The sequence below is a fragment of the Canis aureus genome, chromosome 11 (genome assembly GCF_053574225.1).
Source record: "Canis aureus isolate CA01 chromosome 11, VMU_Caureus_v.1.0, whole genome shotgun sequence".
NCBI lineage: Eukaryota > Metazoa > Chordata > Mammalia > Carnivora > Canidae > Canis > Canis aureus.
Genome location: NC_135621.1, coordinates 43,715,305 through 43,731,578, shown reverse-complemented (window position 1 = coordinate 43,731,578; position 16,274 = coordinate 43,715,305). Strand labels below are relative to the sequence as shown.

The following is a 16,274-nucleotide window of genomic DNA, read 5'->3' as shown; positions in this document are numbered from 1 at the left end:
TAAAATATGTTTAATTTTTAAATGTAAAACAAAAGTCATAAAAGGAACTAAGACTTAAGAGAAGGGAAAATGTGTCAGGTTAGGAGGTGGTATGCAATATGTGATAATTTTGTGCCAAAGATAATAATTATGAAAGCCATGTAATAGCACAAAAAACTGCTTGTGATGTGATGTTAAATCAAAGGAGATTACAAAGAGGAGCACCTGGCTGGCTCAGTTGGTCAAACATGTGACTCTCTATCTCAGGGTCATGCCAAATCCCACATTGGGCACAGGTTACAGAGAGAGAGAGAGAAAGAGAGATTACCAAGATATATGTGCATGGGAAAAAAGAATAAGTGGAAATATTCCAAAATGCTAACAGTTATCAGCAAATAGGTGGCAAGATCATGAAGGACTTTTAAAACTTTATTTTTCCTGTCTTCTGTATTGTGGTTGTATTTTTTTTTTTTTTGTGGTTGTATTTTTTAAATAACAAAATTACTTTAAAAAAATCTGTAGTAATCAGAACCTTTTGAACCTTCCCATAGATTTAGTAACAGTATTTCCTTCTATTGAAGAACAACTGAGGACCAACTAGTTATACCTAATGTTTAATGGCACAGGAAGTCAGATACTTTTACTGGCCTGGGCCTCATTTAGAACTTGACATATAACGAGTACAATAGATCACCTTACCTTATTAAGGACAGTGAATTCCTTATTCACTGGAAGAACTGAAAACTGTACCCCAAGTTCACAGAAGTGGACAGCCAGAGAGAAAACAAGGAAAGGGGTTGAGGTTTATAGATCTAAATTCTAGACTTGGGAGGGGCGGCACCTGGGTGCCTCAGTTGGTTAAGCGTCTGACTCTTGACTTTGGCTCACATCAGGATTTGCCCGGAGTTGGGCTCTGTGCTCAGCAGTGAGTCTGCTTCTCTCTCTCTGCCCCTCCCCCTGCTCGTGTGCACTCTCTATTTCTCTAAAATAAATCAATTAATTAAAAAAATAAATTCTAGACTTGGATTTGCCATTACTAGCCTCAGTTTCTTTTCTTTTTTTTTTTTTTTTTAGCCTCAGTTTCTTATTTCAATTTGTGAATGGCGAGAAAATGCCCTGCCTGACAATGATTTGCCATGAAAGCAGAACAAAACAACCCACATACTAAAGAAAAATCAGAAGGCCAAGAAGAGATGGTGGAAGGGATTCCTGTTAGATGTTCATGCCCACCCCAAGTGGCCTTTGTCTGAATACTTCAGGGATGGGGCAAACACATCATCTTGGGATTTGGCCCATTTTGTTGCTGAGAGCTCTATTGCTACAAAGGTCTTAGACTGGTTTCTAGAACTTTCTGCCCCATTGTTCTAGTTCCATCTCTGAGGTAGGATACTTTGGCCCCTGGCATGGCCTGATGGTTTCCAGGTGTGCAGATATCAATCCCCTTGGTTTATGGGGCAACAGGAGAACCAGGGTGGTCTTCTCAGGCCAGTAAATCCCTCATTATCATTTCCTCAGAGTGTCACAAGGGAAACATGTTTAGAAAACACTGTTCTGGAGTGTTGTCTTGGGAGTGACTATCCTCCCTTGTATCATAGAAGTCACACTTCTACCAGGGCAGCTAAGCATGCAGTTTCTGGTCGCATTTGGGGTTCATTGAGGACATCTTAGTCAATCGAGATCCCTCACATTTGTTTGGTTTTGTTTTCCATCAATGCTGCTGTTTTTTTGTGTGCCCTGCCTGTAATTACAAAATTAGGTTTGAGAAGAGAGAGGGGGGTTTTACATTTGTCTCTGTTAAATTTTGTTTTGTGAGATTGGGCCTATGGTTCCCTCCTAATGGGATCTGTTGGGATTCTGATTTGCTCACCCAGAGAATATTCAGTCCATTCTAACTTGGGGTGCCTGCATCATGTAGACATGCCAGCTTTGCCCTTAGGCTGCAGGAACTTGCACTGTGCCCACCAGCTCCAACTCCAGCCTCTCACTTGACTTTGTGACCCTCTCCTCTCTTTCATACATGGCCTCTGGAAATATTACCAAGATCCACTTCTACATCCTCTGGATCTTTTTGCCAATACTCACTTGAGAATATTTTTGGCTTCAGATTTCAGTTCTGCTTTCTAACCCTGAATTTGCTTTTTTGGGCAGAAATGTATTCCTTCCAATCCTCCCTCCCCACATTCTCCACTACTCTTGACTTACCACAACTGATGAGTCAGCCATGACCATGTGTTCACCCAGCATGGCCGCCATTTTCCCAGGAGGGACCAAATAGGGCACCTGAGGTTTTCCACTTGGAGACCACTCTTTAGATTGACTCATTTATCACGGAGCATGGGTGTTTATGAAAGTACCCAGTTCTGCCAATTGTATTCTTCATTTGGCTCACAAGAAAGAGGTACTCAAATGCTTTCATGAGCTCTCAATTCATGGAGTCTGCAGTGTTCTGCAGAATCTCCCCATCTATAACCCCATCAAAGAGATTGAATGAGCTTCACCAGGCTGGGCTCATTCTTAGTCAATTCATATTTTCCCTTAGTGATCATGGCTTCATTAAGTGCTACAAGGCTAGCTCTGTAAAATCTTTCCTGTTCACTAATTTGTACTTGCCAACCCCCGCTGAACCAGTGGTAGATGAGGAAGCTCTCTGGAGGTATGAAGTATTAAAGGATGGCATTCTCCTAAGAGGTTTAGTACGAAGCTGGAAGACACCATGGGGCTTAGTGGTCTGGAAGGGTCATGGAGACAATCTGATGTGTTTATATGTCGGTTGCCTGGAGCAAGAGTGAAATCAACATGCAAATATCAAACCAGATTCTCCCAGGGCTTAACCACAAAGGTTACGAGGCGGCCATTTGGCATGAAGTTTTAATTTTCCTGTTTAAAGGAACAAAGGTTAAACTAACAGAACATGTCACGAGAAGGTACTTCAGAGATCATGCAGACCAGGGCTCCTCAAACCTAAATGTGCACAAGTCACCTGGGTACCTTTAATTAAAAATGTAGATTCTGACTCAGTAGTTCTGGGGTAGGGCCTGAGATTCTGTATTTCCTTTTTTTTTCTTTTTACATTTTTATTTTATTTTTATTTTTATTATTTTTTGAGATTCTGCATTTCCGACGTGCTCCCTGGTGATGCTGTTGGCCTATGGCTACACTTTATGTAACAAAGGCTTAGACTACACTGCATTGTTTTTTTTTTTCAGATATAGAAACTGAGATACAGAGAGGTGATTTCCCCAAAGCCACAATGGTTAAGTTAAAGCAGTTTCTTTCATTCAGGTCTTGTGGGGCCCGGATCAGGGTTTATTTAATTGCAAAGTTGCTGGACTGTAAAACAGAGGTTTACCCTTTCTTAAGGACTCACAGCATCTGGGGGGGAAGAGCCAAGGTTAGATTCCAGGTATGCCTATGCTTGCATACAGGCACACACACATGCATGCACATGCATGCTCATGCTCAAAGAGATTGCATGTGCTTCTTCATATTCTTCTTTCTCATCATTTGTGATGTGTAGGAAACACATGAATTACAAACACATTAAAGATATTCTTAAATGCAAATCGATTCTGAATATGTAAATTTTTCCATAAGAATATTCTGGGAAAATATATGAGTTGTTTCTGATCTCTTAAGTATAAATACAGAATGTTCTGGGGTTCAACAGACACCATGTTGCTGATAAAAGTGTACTCATAATGACGTTTCTTATAGTTTGAAGAGTGAAAGCTCTGGGCCTGGCTCAGCGAGTTCTATGCTCCAGCATTTATAAAGGCCCTGGGAGTTTGGAGATTTTCCACTAACTTCTGGTATTGAATTTTTTTTGCCAACTATGACTATTTGTTTTTTTGAACTCTGTGGAGGAACTAAACAACTGAGAAATCTCAGGCAGAAGTGTGTGTGTTTGTGTGTGTGTGTGTGTGCACATGTGCATGTGTGTGTGTGTTCACACATATTAACTAAACATTGAAGATTCCTGACGTTTTTTTCTCCTTGTTGAGAAACGGAAAGAGGACGGAGAAGTAATTGTCTGGAGTGGAAAAGAGGGTCAGAAAAATCCTTGAAATGAAATCTCTCTCCTTTACTGGAGGTTTAGATAAGATGATATAAACTAAACCAATTCGAGAAAAATTCAGGTCATGAGCTTCTATTTTGGGAGGCAAATACCTGGGGTAGTTTAAGCCCATTGTTGCATCTGTAGCCTACCTAAGCTTCTTGAGAACAAGGCTGGGTCTTCAAGGTCTTTTTTTTTTTTTTTTTAATTAATTCCAAAATGCTTAGAAGAGGGTCTTGCACCAAGTGGGAGGCCGGAAGCTTCTCTGGAATGAAATATCATTCATCTTCCAGCATCCATCACTCCTGGCTAGCAGCCCTGGAAGCTGCTGGTGTGTTTCAAAGGGCCGAAACAGCCATGTCTGGGAGCCCATGAGCTGGTGTTTGTTTGGAAGTTGCAAACCACTGCTGACGGTGGCTTCTCCTCTGGTTATTGGCCTCTTCTTGTGCACTCAGAGTCTCTCTGATGGCGTTCTCTCTTTCTTTACGGGAGGAAGGAGTGAGAGGAGAAGGAGGAGGATGAGAGGAGAAGGAGGAGGATGGGAGGAGAAGAAAGAGAGGGAAGGAGGCCAAGGATGAGGAGGGAGAGGACTGGTGGGGAAGGGGGGTGGGGAAGCGAGGAGGGGAAGGGGAATGGGAAGAGATGGAGGAGCAGGGAGGACCTGGAGGCAGAAAGATGGCAACCTGCTTGTGCAGAGGTAAGGGGATCAGACTCCCTCCTCTGAGATGCCTTTCCTCTGGCTCCCCAGCCACCACTCAGGTGGAAGCCCTGAGCCTTGCTCTGACTGGCCCACTCTTGAGTCCTTTCTATGGCCAGGAGGATGCTCTGCCACCTGGCTTTGCCCTGTTGTGCCCATCCCACAATCTCTTTGGGAGGAGTGGTGGGATGACCCTGGTTGGCTCAGACCAGTGGGGCCAAATCTAGAGCTGGGGATGGAGTGAGTCCCTCAAGGCTCATGTCTACTCCACATTGGAGGAAAGGTGGAGAGTTTAATCTGAACTTTGAGGGTCTTCTCAGCTTTCTCCCTGGGGTTTTGTCTTTAACAGTCTGTTGATTTACCAGATGGCCTAGACCTGAACACTCACACTGTAGGTAGGTTAAACATGTCAGCAAAACTGCTACAGGAATGTTGCCTTAAACCTCATCACCATTCTGCTCATTCTTAATGTTGCTAACATCCCTGCCCATGACTAAAGTAGAACATTTGGTATCTCAGTTAAATGCCATTAATCTACCAATTAATCACGGCTGTTTGGTAATTACCTCAAATGAGAAGGCATTCCAGGACACACTCTGGAAAGGATACTGAGTGAGAGGAAACTGCATTGTCCCTGAGTCCATATATTCCCAGAGAGGAGAGCACTGGCTCTGGGTAAGTGAAGAGCAGTGCCAGATGGGCTCATCTGGGTTCCACCCTGTCAGCGTAAGGGATCTCAAGGAAGGTATTTATTTTTTCTACACTTTTTTTTTTTACACTTTTATCTTTTCTTTTTTTAAGATTTTATTTATCCATTCCTGAGAGACACAGAGAGGCTCAGAGACACAGGCAGAGGGAGACGCAAGCTCCCTGCAGGGTACTCGATCCCAGGATCCCAGGATCATGCCCTGAGTGGAAGGCAGATGCTCAACCACTGAGCCACCCAGGGGTCCCTTTAGACTTTTTTTCTAGAAGGGTTCTGAAACATTTAAATTTTCTAGAAAAATGCCCAACACATCAGTGACCACTCTTGCCTTCTGTTATTATTATGAAGGCAAGACACAGGTGCCGAGTGGGAAAAATCACCCCAGGATGGAGTGGGAGGCGGGGTTTGATTGAGTGCGTGGTGGGAAGGATGGGAAGGAAGGAGAGTGGGCGCTGAGGAGGGGGAAATGTGCATGTGGGTGTCGTCACACTCAAGGGGATAAGGAGGGCCAGTGGGAGGGTGGTGGCTGCAGAGCACATGCAAACAAAGGTGCGAGCAGTGTCTTCCAGAGTCGGTGGGTGGTCACGCAGACGGGCAGCAGGGGTTCTCGCAAAGGGCAGGGGGAACAAGGCAGAGAGGCATGTTGAAGCCCTGGGTGGAGGAATCCGAAGGCCAAAATAGGAGGTTTGGTCTTGCTGCGGGGCTTTGAGCAGCACTGTGCAAAGCTGGACCCTGTGTCATGTGAAGGACATGAATCTGAACGCAGGGCCGAGGAGGGGCCCAAGCACAGGGAGTGAAGGGGCAGCCGGACAGGTGGCTCTCGTCATCTCCCCTCCTGCCTGCCCCTGCCCAGTCATCACCTGAGCCCTGGGTCCCCCGCCTCCAGGACGCTGACAAGAGAGAGCCGGGCGGGGTTCCCAGGGCGCGGGGCAGGCCGCCGGGCGCACCCCCCGAGGCCCAGGGCTGGAAGATGGAAAGAAGCGAAGGGTCCTCCAGGCTCGGGTCTGTGGCTGTCGTTACAAGAAGGACCTGGAGGTTGGCAACTGAGGGGGCGGCCTTGACTCGTCGGATGGGGACCTCTGCCAGGCTGGACATGCTGGCAAGCCTTGTCGAGGGCTAACACGAAGTCACATGGGGATAGAGACCCAGGCTTGTGAAGCATTTGGTGCAAGTGTGCGGTAAAGCGTGTTGGTGTTTCGTAAGAGTTTGGCACGTTTTCGGAATGATTCTGGCTGGCTGCCCAGCGCTGAGTTTCCTGTTCATAGCTCCCCATATGTGTCACTGCTGAGGATTAAAGCCCCCATAGGCTCTGACACAGACGTCACTCACTGTCTCCTTCTTTCAGCCTCAGTAAAACTGGGTCGGTTGACAAGATGTGAGGGACACTCTCCTGCTGCACGGACCAGACCCAAAGCTCTTTGGGAAAAGAAAAGAGGAATTAGCAAGTCTATCCAGGGCTGACTTCAGAATGCACTTTTGTTTTTAAGAACCAACATCCACTCAGCTGACTTATTTGGGGGAAGAAAGGCTGCGGGCTTACCCTCAGAGTCATCGCCTCCCGCGACGCCAGCCATCCCCAAATGTCCCCACGACGAAGAAAGGAGATGGTAAGATGATTAATTGCACTTCTGGTTTTTGTTCCTGTAATTTTCCCTCGTTCTCTTTTTTGTTTACTTCTACATGGATGAAGTATTTTGGAGAGACAAATGGAATTTGATAAAAACTGATAATGTTATGCTGCTTTGTGGAAAAAAGGATTTTAAGAATTTCTTGGCGTTATGCGGCTCTGTAGGCATATTCAGCCTTAAGATGTGTCTGTGAGTTATATTAAAAGATCAGCTGTGATGATGCATGTTTTACTCTATGGAAGATTAACGATGAAAGATATGGGAAATATATTTTATAGCCGTGCACTACTTATAAGCCATAAATAGTTGCGTGACTTTGGGTAAATCGTGAGGTTCAAGGGGAGGGTATTGTAGATAAGAATCTTTAAAAAATATTGTTGCTGATCTTAGAACGGAGACTTATTTTATCACTTTCCATCAAGCTTTGTCAGTCTTAGAGGGGCACAATCTGGCCCGATGTTTGACCCAAGGCATTGCGTGACTATTAACCGTGGGTGTCATCGGCTGCAGTTAAAGTTACAACGCGTTGTAGTAGCAGTGCTCGGACACGCTTCCTCCAATACGGCTTAAACTGTCATCTTAAAAGCACAAGCGTTACTTTCCAAGGCTTTACAAACGTTACACCCTGAGCTGTAAGGAAAAACTCTGAGAAGATTATAAACATTGTCCGGTATTTCTTTATTGGACATGCTTGACTTCCATAATCCCATCAGTAGCGTTGTTATGGGAAAGAATAATAAGAAAATGGAAAGAATCTGGAAGGTTAAAGACAGGAAATGAGAACACAAAAAGGAGAGCAAAATGAGGTTTACTGTTCAATTCAGTTCAATTCATCTGACAACTCCTTGCTCTTCTGCAAAATGCCAGTTGACGCTGTGGGGAGGAGGGCGTGGGGAGCCAGGTAGAGGAAAGATGCTTCAGATGGTGCAGCTGGTTTGGGAATCCCGCTACCCACGCACGGGCAGCAGGAGACCACCGTGGTGTGCTGGAGGCCAAGGGAGGGTGTGTGCTTTTTGGAAGCGTGTGGATCTGCTGGGGAAAGGAAGGAAATAATGTTGTCTAGAAGGAGCAGGGAGCACTTTTGGAGATGAATTTAATCTTCCTAATTCTGGTGATGAATTTATTTTATTTTTATTTTTTTAATCCATTTTTTATTGGTGTCTGATTTGCCAACATATAGAGTAACACCCAGTGCTCGTCTCGTCAAGTGCCCACCTCAGTGCCCGTCACCCAGTCACCGCCACCCCCCGCCCACCTCCCCTTCCACCACCCCTAGTTCGTTTCCCAGAGTTAGGAGTCTTTCATGTTCTGTCTCCCTTTCTGATATTTCCCACTTATTTTTTCTCCTTTCCCCTTTATTCCCTTTCACTATTTTTTATATTCCCCAAAGGAATGAGACCATATAATGTTTGTCCTTCTCCGATTGACTTACTTCACTCAGCATAATACCCTCCAGTTCCATCCACGTTGAAGCAAATGGTGGGTATTTGTCATTTCTAATGGCTGAGTAATATTCCATCGTATACATAGACCACATCTTCTTTATCCATTCATTGGTGATGAGTTTAAGGAGATACGTGTGGCCCTTCTCAAAGTCAGCATGGGGGTATCAATCTTCTATCCCACAATCCCTTCTGGGCACATGTCTGTTTGCTTACTTAGGGGAAAACCTTGCCCGGCATGGTCTAGCAGAGGCCGAGATTCACTCCTAAAATCTACCTTGCAAAACTGACATGAATTGCACGTGCTCATGGTTAGAAATAAAACAAAGGACTACGGATCAGTCAATAAGATGAAAAATAAAACCTATCACTGTGGGATTAATGCTGTCAACATTTTGGTGGGTATGTTTTTCTCCGAGTACATTTACATTAAAAAAAAAAACAACAACAACAAACCATATTGAGCTGTACGTGTTGGCTTTTCCCTTTTGACAATATATTGGAGCATCTCACCACACTAATGAATTTCTTCCTACAAAAATTGTTTGATCACATTATACAGAGAATTTATTAAGTCATGTTGGTAGATATTGGATTGTTTCCTTTTTCATTATCAACATTACAAAACCGATGTACTTATAATAAAAGCTTTGCGTCCCTTCTTGATTATTTCCTTGGACTAGAGTCCCAGAGGGAAAACTGTGGCATCAAAGCACCTGAGGATTTTTGAAGCTTTTGATCCCTGCTACTAAATTAATCTAACAAAGTGCTATAAATTTATACTCCCTCCAGCACTGTATGAACACCATTTCCCCACACTTTCACCAACGCTGTGTTTTGTCATTTTTAAAATAAATGTGCTAATCTGATAACTGGCTACGGCTACTTTGTTGTCTTGATCTGCTTTAAGGAAACCCTTTGTAAAACCTTTTGGCTTCTTGTCTTTTCGGTTACTCACATCAAAGCAATCATTTCTTACAGTAACTTATGGCAACCTAATTTCTGGGGACTTTGACCTCATTTGATGTCGCTCAGCAGGGCTGCTGAAAATGTGGGGAATCAGATGCTTTTGCTCTGACTTTCTACCATTTGAACAACCCAGGGCAAAACTCAGTCTTTATGATTTTATTTCCTTTTTGTCTATAAAATTTAAAGATAAGGGTTGACTTTTCATCCCACTGAGCGATTATATGGAGAACAGAGATGAGACAGAGGAAAGTTCTTTGAAAAGAAAAAAGGTGAAAAATACAAAATGGTACAATTACGATTGTTGTCATTATGAAGTTTATATTGTCACCTTATAAAGTATGTAGTTTTGGAGAACTGCATGCTGAAATTTTGACAAGGTGTTCTAATTCTAGACTAGAAAGTGTGTGTGTATGAAAATGTGTGTGCATGTTGCAACATACTTCTTAAGTCTTGGATTTAGTGCTAGCGTTTGGTATGTTCTAGCTGTGCATGGACATACAATAGGTTGAACATGGTTTCTATTTTGTTGCTTACTTATCTCACTTGCATGCAGGACAGCACACCATTTTTCTTATATTGCATTGTGATTGACCACTTGCTTTCTTCAGTTCCCCTTCTCAAAGGCAGGACTTGTTTTATGTGTGTTTCTTTCTGTAGGGCCTGGTCTGGGATCTGATACCTTGTGGGGGCTCAATGACTGTTTCTTGAATGAGCCAACAAAAGGGAGCTAGGAGCATTTTTACCTAACTCTGCAGGGAAAGAATCATCTCAAAAAAAATCGTAGATTTTGAAAATGGAGATTTTCTGGGGCAAATTGATTATTTTGTTTAATTTCATTTGGGTTGTTTTCCATTTTTATTGAGTGACACTTTAAAGCTCTTAATGGATATTAAGCAAATGAATACAAGCCAAGGGTAGAATCAGGAAAATGGAGATCATAGACTTGTAAGTGTAAGTCTCATGGAGTTGGTATGAGTATGAAAAGCTTTACGGGGGGTACAGAGTTTCACTCTTAACAGCTCAGTGCTAGGCTGTTAAAATAAGGACCAAAGTGATGCTTAGCAATGGTTTGAACTTGGTACTGAATAAAAAATACCAATGGCCAATACTTAAAGAGTACTTGACTATATGTGAGATCTGGTTCTAAGTGCCTCATGTATGAGGCAGTCATTATTATGATTTTATTTTGCAGATTAAGAAGCTGAAGTACAAGTGATTTGGCCAAAGTCACACCAGTAGGCAGTGCACAGCTGGGATTCACAACACAAACTTACTTAGAGTCCACAGGTTGGTGAAGGTGGGGGTTACTGAATTCAGTGGTTTGGGACCACTGATGGTATTTGTGCTGTTTCACTCGGGTATATAAGTCACCATTTATTGAATTCCCACTAAGGAACTTATGCTGATCTGGGTTCTTATATCATTATGTCTAATCTGTTCACAGCTTTACAAGATTGGTGTCATTTTACCTGCTCAAGGACCAAACCAACTAAGACTCTGAACTCAGTAAGTGGCCCAGAGGTGATGAGTTAATGATAAGGGAATGCCCATCAATCTATACCAAGTCTATTAAACTTCCTAGCCTATGTGCTGCACTGGCCTGGACAGCTGAGTGCTGATGTTCTTGGTTCTTCATCCAAAGGTGCGGAGTCCAGTTCTCCATTTGGAGGTGCTGGGCCTAGAAACTCAACCAATTCATCCCTTCACTTGGGTATTGTGGGGAGGTGGGGTCTCTGCCTTGGTCTCTGAATTTGTGTGGGCCATTGTGAAATGGTACTTGAAGTTGATTTTCAAGCTGACATTTCCTGGCAGATTATCCAATTTATCACCTCATCCTAGACATGTTGAGTGTTTAATATGTGGGGACATTTTCCTTATATGTTCTAACAAATGAGCCCCCAATTCTGCACCAAGAATGTCTAAAGAGTATCTCCAAGGAGTCTGGGACCGAGTAAGGCAAGTGCTAGCTTGGGAGAGGAGACTCAGTTCTGTTTTCTCTTAGGCAACTTACCTATTTTCTCTTTGTTTAGTTGTTCCAGTAATATGGGTATAGGAATATAATTTAAAATTGTATTTTACACAATTTGCTGTTAAACTTTTCAGTAAGATTTTGGAATTTAAACAATTTTTTCAACAAGGAGTGTTGGGTGGCTCAGTTGGTTAAGCATTTGACTCTTGATCTCAGTAGAGGTCTTGATCTCACAGTTGTGAGTTCAAGCCCCATGTTGGGTGACTGCTTAAACAATTTTGTTTTCAACAAATAACATATAGTTTGTGTACTTTTGAGTAGATAACACACAGTTTAAAAGCCTATTCAGTAAAGTCCTTCCTCTCTTCCTTTTTCTCAGATACCGCTTTCCCTCTCTCTCATCAACAAGTAGCTAAGTAATTGTTAATAGTTATTTCTACCTTTTCCATGCTGTATTAGTCAGGGTTATCCAGAGAAATAAGACCAACAGGAGATAGGTACATCAATCTCCTATAGGTTTTATATATAAAATTGGGCATATCATTGGTATATTTTGAGAGAGAGAGAGAAAGATATATATATAAAGAGAGGGAGAAAAAAGATGATAAAGTATCGGCTTATGTGATCATGGAGGCTGAGAAGTCCCAGCATCTGTTGTTTATAAGCTGTAGACCCAGGAAAGCAGGTGGCATAGTTTCAAGGCCCAAGAGCTGTAGAACCAAAGGTGTAGATTCTAGTTCAGGTCTGAAGGCATGAGAACCAGGAACATGGAGAGAAAATAGATGTCTCAGCTCAAGTAGTCATGCAGAGTGAATTCAACCTTTCTCTGCCTCTTTGTTCTAGTTCAACCTCCAAGGGATTGGATGATGCCCACCCACACTGGAGTGAGCCATCCACTTTAGTTTCAGTTTGCAGGCCAGTCTCTTCCAGAAATACCTTCACAGACACATCTAAACATAATCTTTAACCAGCTATCTGGGCTCAGTCAAATGGACACATAAAATTAGCCATCACACACACCAATGGTATACACTCTCCTGTACCGTGTTCCATATCTGCATCTAACGAGGTGCATTTTTCACCTTACAGTGGACTTTTAGGTTGTTTGCATTTTTTTGCTATTACAACCAGTGTTGCAATGAATAACAGCCTTGCCTGTGTCATTTTGCAGAAGTGCAAACAAGCATATTTATTGGGTAAATTCCTAGAAGTGGAATTGTAGGTCACAGACCATGTGCATTTGTGATTTTGATATGTATTTCAAAACTGCCCATTTACCTCCTACCCGGTTGTACCAAATAATACTTCTGGGAATGTTTGAGAGAATGTTTCCCCATGTACTTGTCAACATGGCATGCTGGCCAACTGGTTTTTTATTGAACTTTCATGGTCTTTTGGTTAAAGAGGTTAACTCGTTTTTTTAAAAAAGTTCTCATATCTTATTTCATGATACAGGTTTCTTTATTTAGATTTTATTTTTTGACAGCAGTTTTAGGTTCACAGCAGAATTGAGGGGAAGGTATAGAGATTTCCTATATTTGTTCTTCTCCCCATTATCAAATGTTCCCCTATTCCGGAGTGGCACATTAGTTTTAATTGATGAACCAACATTGTCACATCATTATCACCCAAGTCCATGGTTGATAATAAGGTTCTCTTGGTATTATGCATTATATGAGTTTAGACAAGTATATAATGACATGCATCTATCATTATGGCATCATACAGAGTGTTTTCCTGTCCTAAATGTCCTCTGTGCCCTACTTATTCTTTCTCCCTACTCCCACCTGACAACCCCTGGAAACTACTGATATTTTTACTGATTTATCCAGAGTGTCATATAGTTGGAATCAAGCAATGTATAGTCTTTTCAGACTGGCATCTTTTACTTAGTAGTATGCATTTAGGTTTCCTCCATGTCTTTTCATGGCTTGATGGTTCATTTCTTTTTAGTGATGAATAATATTCCACTGTCTGGATGTACCACAGTTTATTCATGCATCTAATCCATAATATGTTGGTTGCTTCCAAGTTTGGGCAATTATGAATAAAGCTCCTACAAATAGCTATGTTTAGGTTCTTGTGTAAATTTTCAACTCTTTTACATAAATACCGAGGGGCACAGTTTCTAGATTGTGTGGCAAGTCTATTTTTAGTTTTATAAGAAACTGCCTAAGTGTCTACCAAAGCCTGTGCCATGTCACATTCCCACCAGTGATGAATGAGAGTTCCTGTTGCTCCATATCCTTGCCAGCATTTGATCTTGTCAGTGTTCTGGATTTTGGCCATTCTAACAGGTCTGTAGTGGCACTGAGATTAGTTTAAAAATTGCGATCATAACTTCTGGTTTACTCAATGATTGTTTTCTGAGGGCTTGCTGGATGTCTAGCTGTGGGATGCCATAGTGGGTGAGGGTGATCTGGCTGCTGCCAGCAAGGGCCACACAAAACAGCTAGGCAACAGCAGGTATTACACCCATAGCAATTAGCACCGTGAAAGAAACAGGCTGGTGCTAAGCTGGTGACTGATGAGCCAAGATCTGCCTTAACCTGGTGGTGGGAGCTCTGGTGGGGGAAGGTTGAGTCTGAGGCACACAGGTAGAGGGCAGAGGGAACAGCAGTGTAGAGCCCAGAAGAAGATGTACAGAGCCGGCCAACTGTATCGAGGGGGATTGTAGATGAATTTGGAGACAGGGATGGGAGCAGATCACTGTGGGCATTTGGGGTCACCATCAGGAGATTGGATTTTATTATGAATTTCAGGTAGTCTTCAGTCATGGGCTAGAAAGATGGTGACAGATCTGTAAAGTCTTTCCCTGTTGACCATAAATGCTCACCTGGATGATGGATGTCACACGGAGAAGTCATTGTATTTGCCACAAGAGATAGTGACATGGGTGACATCTGGTAGAGGACTGGTACCCAGGACATTTCGCTCTCTTGCCCAGCCCTGAATTCTGTGTGTGTGACAAGTGACAAAAGCTTAGCCGAAACATGGCCGTGGAAACGTTCCACAGAAACACATTCTATCTCTTCCAGAGATAAAACTCAGCTTATAAAGATCTTTCTCCTTCATTTTTTTATCTTACGAAATTAACTGATCCTTTTTGATGAATCATGATTGTGTGTCCAGTCTGGGCTAAGCCCTGTTTCTCGGTGCCCCTGAGATTGGAAGAGGAAGAGGAGGTAGGAGGGAAAAAGAGGAGGATTCAGAAAATGAGCAGCAGCTTACAGTCTAGTTTTGAGACCGAATCAAATGTCAACACCGAAAGGAAGGCAAGAAAGAAACAGCCAAAGGACTCCGCCACTTGTGAGTTACAGATGAGAACTCTGGTCATGCAGTGTGGGCCACTTGTATGCGTGAGGGTCTGCTTGGTGCTCGGGAGCCCGCTGGGGACTGGAGCTTCTACATCCTTCCCTGGAGGCGCAAGTAGGGTTATTCTAACTTTAGAGGTGAAGAATCGAGAGCTTTCCTCAGGACCACTGAGTGGGCATGGGGCAGAGTGGGACTGTCTCCTAAGCCCTGAGGCCGTGACTTTCTGTGCTACAGAATAGAATAAATTCCTAAGTTTTATTATTTGAGGAAGTCCCTGGGGAGAGAGTTTCTCTCTACTCTGTATCCTCTTTCATTATGGTCCCTCTGGTTCCATTCTTATGGAGCTGCTTTGCTTATGAGTCTGCAGAGCTGGGAGGTTCTCTGCAGAAGGGATGTGGATGGACCACAGCCTCGGGTTCCTGATGGTAAGGCCTGAAGCTGAGAGGTGCTTCTATCTTGTGAAGAAACACAGGGAACCAAGAGAAAGTGTTGATGGTTAGGTGGACACTCAGATCCATCTTCATGGCACAACTGGTCATTTGTGGCCAGAGCAAGGTGGGGATTAATGTGTGTGTGTGTGTGTAGCATCTGGGATGAAGGTTCCAGAAGCTGCTGGCCCTGAAGAGGGACTAAGAGGTGCAAGTTTCTGTGGACATAGGAACATGTAGGTAGGAAGCAGAAAGGCTATGAGGTCTGTTTCTTAAGCTCAAGAAGCTTCTCCTCTTAGTCCAGGGAAAAGAGGGCAGGGTTTGCTTCTGACAAGAAGGGGAGTCCTTAGGTGAATTCTAGGTGTTTAACCCAGACAGAATTGTTCAATTGAAAGCAATGTAGGATAGGTGATTGTTAAGTGAGAATGTTGGGTAAAAATGACAACAAAAAGGAATATTTACCAAAAAAAAGTCCAGAAACATATTTGTAAAATTTGAAATGTGTCTGTGCTAATCATGATTGAAATAAATATTTTAGACTTCCTAGATTTTGAGGCTTTTGGTTTTCTTACATCTCTGTTCAGTTGGCCCATAACAATGGCATGGTTTGCTTTAAAGACTAAAATTTCAGAAAATATTTTAGCAAGTTTGATGTCTGAAGCCTTCAGCCATTCCTGGAACGAATTAATGAGTGAATGAATGGCATTGCTCTAGAACCAAGGAATCGCATGTTTGTATCTTTTGTGGAAGTCTGCCACTTTTTATAGTTTGAGGGGAAATTACTGGACGTGAATGTGCTTATAAATTATCCTGTGTTGTTTCTAAAGATGCTGAACTTCTTGACAATGAGTCCTTTCTTGGCTGAGGTAAGCAGTGCTTTTGATGACTGTAGTCACTCAGTCATTTTTGCCAACAGCGTATTCCAGCATGGACCACAAAACCAAGACATTCCAAAGCCATGAGCGGGCGCCCCCCAAACTGATGTGGCTTCCCTAATTCTATTCCCGGAGTTAGTGAGAGGGTAGAACTTGACTGGAAATTCTGGGGCAACTTTTCTTAGATCTTTTATAATCTGCAACTTCATTTA

At 42.9% G+C, this 16,274-nt stretch overlaps 1 protein-coding gene across 2 annotated transcripts in view; it reads left to right on the top strand.

Moving 5' to 3' along the window:
• The first annotated feature begins 6,713 nt into the window (after positions 1 to 6,713).
• Positions 6,714 to 16,274, top strand: part of IL1R1 (interleukin 1 receptor type 1) — a 71,928-nt gene continuing 62,367 nt past the window's right edge. The window contains exons 1-3 of one of the 2 annotated variants that reach the window (XM_077914944.1): positions 6,714 to 7,043; positions 10,668 to 10,762; positions 10,920 to 10,981. The gene's annotated coding sequence lies outside the window, so the exon portion shown is untranslated. The remainder of the gene's footprint in view (positions 7,044 to 10,667; positions 10,763 to 10,919; positions 10,982 to 16,274) is intronic. The other variant, XM_077914945.1, reaches the window with a different exon arrangement.